Raw genomic sequence first — 6,268 nt, 5'->3', positions numbered from 1 at the left:
TGGACGCCACTCAGGAGGTCAGAGGTTGCCCGTTAGATTTTGGCACCATGATACTCATGGTTAATTTATTAGTACTGAAAATGGTCGAGTTCGACATTATCCTTGACATGTATTGGCTGTCTGCATATCATGCCACGGTTGATTGCCAGACGAGGGTGGTCACATTCCGACCTCCGAACCAACCCTCGTGGGATTTCACTGGCATCAGGGACGATGGCATATCAATCATTTCAGCGATTCAGGCTCAGAAGCTGCAATCACATGGCTGTCAGGGATTTCTTCTGTCTTTGATTAATACTGAAGACGGCAGTAGTTCTCAACTCTCCGACGTTTTAGTTGTCCGAAAGTATCGCGATGCATTTCCAGATGACCTACCAGGCTTGCCTCCACGAAGGTAAGTGGAGTTTGCTATTGAGCTGATTTCGGGGACTGTGCCAGCATCAAAAGCTCCATATCGTATGACACCAAAAGAGTTGGAGGAACTAAAGGTCCAACTCCAGGAGTTATTGGACAGGGGATTCATTCATCTTAGCATTTCTCCGTGGGGTTCTTCGGTATTGTTTGTCAATAAAAAGGATGGTACTCTGAGGTTGTGCATAGATTATAGACAGCTGAATGCAGTGACTATCAGAAATAAGTACCCTTACCTCAGATTGAGGATTTATTTGATCAACTCAGAGGTACATCAGTGTATTCTAAGATTGATCTGTGGTCCAGATATCATCAACTGAGAGTCAAAGAATCTGATATTCAGAAGAAAGCATTCCATACCAGATACAGCCATTATGAGTTTTAAGTAATGTCATTTGGGCTTACCAATGCTCCAGCAGTATTTATGGATTTGATGAATTGCGTCTTCCTGGAGTATCTTGATCAGTTTGTTATAGTTTTCATTGATGACATATTGGTCTATTCACGTTCTGAGGAGGAACATGCGCAGCATCTTCGCACAGTCTTGGAGACTCTTAGACGACATCAGCTATATGCGAAGTTCTACAAGTGTCCCTTCTGGCTATCTTCAGTCAATTTTCTGGGTCACGTGGTCTCTAGCTGAGGTATTTCAGTAGACCCTTAGAAGATCGAGGTAGTCACTAGCTGGGAGCAGCCGAAATCAGTACAGGAGATCCGTAGTTTCTTGGGACTAGCAGGATATTATAGACATTTTGTCAAGGGTTTCTCCCGCATAACTATGCCACTGACACGCCTGACCAGGAAAGGCATGAAGTTGACATGGTCCGAGGCCTGCGAGACCAACTTCTAGGAGCTGAAGCAGAGATTAGTGTTGGCTCCAGTTTTGGTTTTGCCCACTGGAGAGGATGGATTCGTACTTTACATTGAAGCATCTCTTCAGGGTTTGGGAGCTGTTCTGATGTAGCATGGAAGGGTAGTCTCCTATGTTTCTGTTAGATGAAGGAGCATGAGAAGAACTACCCTGTACATGATCTGGAGCTAGCCACCATCATCTTTGCTTTAAAGATTTGGCGGCATCATCTGTATGACATTACCTTTGAGATTCTCACATATCATAAAAGTCTCAAATATTTTTTCACCCAGAAGGAACTTAATCTCCGATAGAGGAGATGGATGGAGTTCCTGAAGGATTATGATTGTACCATTAGCTATCACCCAGGGAAGGCTAATGTGGTTATCGATGCACTCAGCAGGAAGTCCAGAGGGACTTTGGCTTACCACCGATCTTCAGTCACGGACTTGATTCAGGGTTTCTCTGAGTTGGGCCTTGAGGAGCAGGGACAGACAAAGCGAGGTGTTTTGGTTACTATGGTTGCTCAGTCGTCGATCATGACGAGGATCCGGGAGGCCCAAGCTGGAGATCAACATTTTTAGTTCATTAGCAGTCAGATAGCTTCCGAGCAGTAGATAGAGTTCACCCGAGATGATGTGGGTATTATATATTTCCGAGGCCGATTATGCGTACCTCCATCTCACCCGATTAGGGAGAAGTTACTTCAAGAGGTTCATCGCTCCCGATTTGCTATCCACTTAGGCAGGACCCGCATGTATCGAGATTTGAGGTGTTCTTACTGGTGGAACGGCATGAAGAAAGACATCACGGAATTCACAGCAAGATGTCTTGTCTGTCAACAGGTGAAGGCTGAGCACCAGAGACCTGCCGGATTACTTCAGCGGATTCCTATTCCTGAGTGGAAATGGGAACACATTACCATGGATTTTGTGGTGGGTTTACCTAGGACACGACGAGGTCATGACGTAATTTGGGTAATCGTTGATCAATTAACCAAATCGGCGCACTTCTTAACGATCCGAAAGACTGATTCCCTGGATCCATTGGCAGATCTGTATTGTCGAGAGATCATCAGATTACATGCCTTTGAGTATTATTTCGGATAGAGACCCTCGGTTCACGTCCCGATTCTGGAAGAGTCTGTAGTAGGCCTTGGGCACTCAACTCCATTTCAGTACAGCTTTCCATCCGCAGACTGATGGACAGTCAGAGCAGACCATTGAAACTCTAGAGGACTTGCTGAGGTCTTGTGTATTGGATTTCGGAGGCAGTTGGAGGACCATTTGTCATTGGTAGAGTTTGCCTACAACAACAGCTTTCATTCGGCTATCCAAATGGTACTGTTTGAAGCGTAGTATGGTAGGCCTTGTCGGACACTCACCCTCTAGGAGGAGATTGGGGAGGCCCAGCTGCTAGGACCTCATAGAGCTCAGCAGGAGGCAGAGTTGGTCCATACTATCATACGAAGGATGTCAGAGGCGCAGGACCGCCAGAAGAGTTATGCTGATCGGAGACGCAGACCCCTGGAGTTCTGTATTGCCGACCATGTATTTCTGAAAGTTTCACCCATGAAAGGGGTGAAGATATTTGGCCTCCGAGGTAAGCTAGCTCCATGATACATTGGGTCTTTCCAGATCTTGGAGAGGATTGGAACAGTAGCTTATCGTCTAGAGCTACCACCGGATTTGGCAGGCGTGCACGACGTATTTCATGTGTCTATGCTGAAGAGATACGTAGCCGACCCAGCACATGTACTATCAGATATACCAGTTCCCATTCAGCCTGATGTTACCTACGAGGAGGTTCTGGTATGAATTTTGGACCAGAAAGAGCGTCAACTGCGGAACAAGACTATCCGGCTGGTTAAAGTTGGATGGCAGCATCATTCTGATGAGGAGGCTACCTGGGAGCTCGAGGATACGATTCGAGCTCAATACCCTCATCTTTTCACTTGAGGTATGTGAGTTAATTTTCGTTCAGCATTTATACTATCTATCTGTTGTTAGTACTTGTTGATGGTAGATAACGAAATTTGGGGACCAAATTTTTTATTAGTGGGGGAGAATGTAAAATACCAAAAAAGGGCGAATAACCATAACGGAATTTTTCGTAATTTTTAAAAAAAATTTGGGAATTTTTTGGAGATCGTATGGTGTAGGTTACGGTGATAAATATGGGTCTAGGGAAAACCTATTTATGCTACCCATTTAAACGAGGAAAAGTTTTAATTTTTCTTTTCTTTTCTGTTTTTCCTTTTCCTGTTTCGTTTTCATTTCTCTTCGTCGACTCCCCCGACCCGTGCCAGCTCTCCCAATCCATTCATCTCCTCTAACCGACGGCGCCGCCGAGATGATTCATCTCCTCTCTTGCAGACAAAAGGGGCAGACAAGGAGAAGTTGGTCACTTCTTCTCCCGATCTCCTCTGCCTTTGCCGATCTTCCTTCTCTCTCGATTTCTCTACATCACCCGACACCGAGTTCCTTGCCCAAGCGCCGGCGACGCTCGAGCCACCGCCGCCCGAGCCCTTCTCCTGATCGCCTTCAGTCACTCTTTCTCCCGATCGCCTCCCTTGCGTGAGTGATCTTCGGCCAGAAGAGGGAGAAGCCAAGACGCTCTTCTACCCATGCCCTAGCCCTAGATCGTCGGCGTGGAGGGTGTTCCGGACTCGGAGGGTAAGTTAACCTCGACCTATTCTTCTTCTTTTGCTTCTCTCCGATTCACACTGTTGTCGATTCTTCTCTTCGTCGCAACCACTACCTCGCGATAAGTCACCGATGAAGCCTCAGCCACATACTCAAGGCGCTATTCCACTGATCGAAATCCACTACCGCCTACTGGAGTCACCTCCCGATGCCCTAGTGCCCTCTGCTCTAGTTCACCACCACAGCCGCATCCGGATTTCATCTGAGGGAAATCGGTGGATCTAGTTTATGGGTTTAGGCGGGCAGATTTGAGGGATAGCTGAATTGTGGTTTTCTCCAGCGGTGGTTCAGCAGCTGAGATATCAGATTTGGGTAAGAAATGCTTGGTTTCGATCTGATATCATATTACAATTTTGAGATATTGAGGTTAGTTATCTAATCTAGCCATTGTAGCTCCGGTTGTCAGCAATAGCACGACTAAAATTGGCTTTGGCTGGCAGTGCTGTAAAGGAGGTTTTTCTAATAATGGACTGATTCAGGAACAAATGGATTTTTGGGTAAGTTGTGCTATGAAATTATTACATTTAGTACTGATTTAGATTAAGTTGTTGAGATTGATTATGCTTATTGCAAGTCCTAATTTAAAGGGATTTGTTAGAATTGATTGAGGAGTTAGATGGTCCAATTAGGGTTTATAATTGGATTTTGATTTAGGTTAGCTTCTCAGGGATTTAATTTAGCTAATTAATTTATATGTAATTAGCTAAATCTGTATATCATGTATTACAGGACTTTGATTCGAGACGATGTCTCGACGAGGGATCTATTTCGGATACGATCCTCTTATTGGAGGCGGGTACCTTAACTTATCTATTTTGATATGTTATGTTGATATGCTTAGTAATATTTAATGAGTAGTAATATTTATGTTTATTTTTGCATCAGTATGTCATTATCTATTACCTGAGCATGTTGTATTTATTTCCTGTTTTTGCATTCATGTTCCTTTGATTATTTATGTCCTTAAGGTAATGACATAACATGCCTTAATATGTTCAGGACCTAGATTTATTCTACCATACCTTACCTGTGTACCTAGGATATTCTATTTGATCCATATACCTTTTGGTACGCATTATATCGAGATGGATAGGATCAGGATATTTCCTTGCTTCGTGTCATGCACCATCTTGAATGATTGCATGCTGAACGATTGGCAGCTCCATTATTGTTGAGCACATCGCCAGTTATATGGATCTGCACACACAACCACTCATGGCCTAGTGGTATATCAGGCAGGGTGTGTGACATTTATGCTCTGTTAGGCTCTGTTGGACTACTGTTGGGTAGTGGGACGCAGCGTGGTAGCCGGCAGATAGATTTGCTCTGTTTAGCTCCGTTGGTCCGCTCATGGCTAGTGTGACACAGCGTGGTAGCTGGCAGGGATCCCTCCTCTGGATTGTCTCAGGTAGATGAGAGCATTACGCTCCTCCACTTATGATTTGGGGTAGGAGGATAGGTGTACTCCGACAGCATCCCGTCCACTCGGTCGCTCAGGAGTAGTGATGGTAGAGTGTACGGTTGTCATAGCCTTACCCACTCGGTCTCACCATCATGTGTGAGATGGTTGACTGGCGTCAGGGGTGACCAAGACATGTCATTGGCATCATATGCATATTTGCATTTATTGCTTGTGTTTGCTACACTTTGTTTGTTGTATATTGGATGGATACATATGATTGACATGCATACAGTGACATGTTATTTTCAGTCTGGAGACCTTGTTATCCTGATAGGAGATCCTGGTGAGTATAGTTTCTCCCTTATCTTCAGTTATGCATTGTTACATTACTTCAGGAGACTGCACGCATATCTATTACTATTGGTTATTGTTTACTATGCATGTCAACTTGGTATCCGCTGAGTGTTGGACTCACCCCCATTGATATATTTCATGTTGATGCTGTCAGGAGGTTCCAGTCGCTAATCCCCCACTACTTCACGTCGCGACGGTTTTCTACTTTTTGGACTTATGGTTTCGTGTTATGTATTTACATATATACTTGTGATGTTGGATTGTGCTCGAGGATTTTATCGACTTCTGGTCTACTGCATTTGTTTTTCCGCTGCGTTGTTGTCTTTGTAGTGTTTTGTGTTTTCCATTGTGTAGTAGAGTAGGTTGTTTTCAAATATAAACTGCGTGGTTGTGTCAGCTAGAGGCTGAGATTATATAAACTGCGTGGTTGTTTAGTTATTTTATTGTTATTATTCTGGCCATGTTGGTTGAGGTATATGTGTCCCTGAGGGTAATGTAGAAATGGTTCATATTGTCACCCGTACAGGGGAGATGTTGTCGAAATTT

Source organism: Zingiber officinale, chromosome 5B, assembly GCF_018446385.1.
Source record: "Zingiber officinale cultivar Zhangliang chromosome 5B, Zo_v1.1, whole genome shotgun sequence".
Classification (NCBI taxonomy): domain Eukaryota; kingdom Viridiplantae; phylum Streptophyta; class Magnoliopsida; order Zingiberales; family Zingiberaceae; genus Zingiber; species Zingiber officinale.
This window is presented reverse-complemented; position numbering follows the sequence as displayed.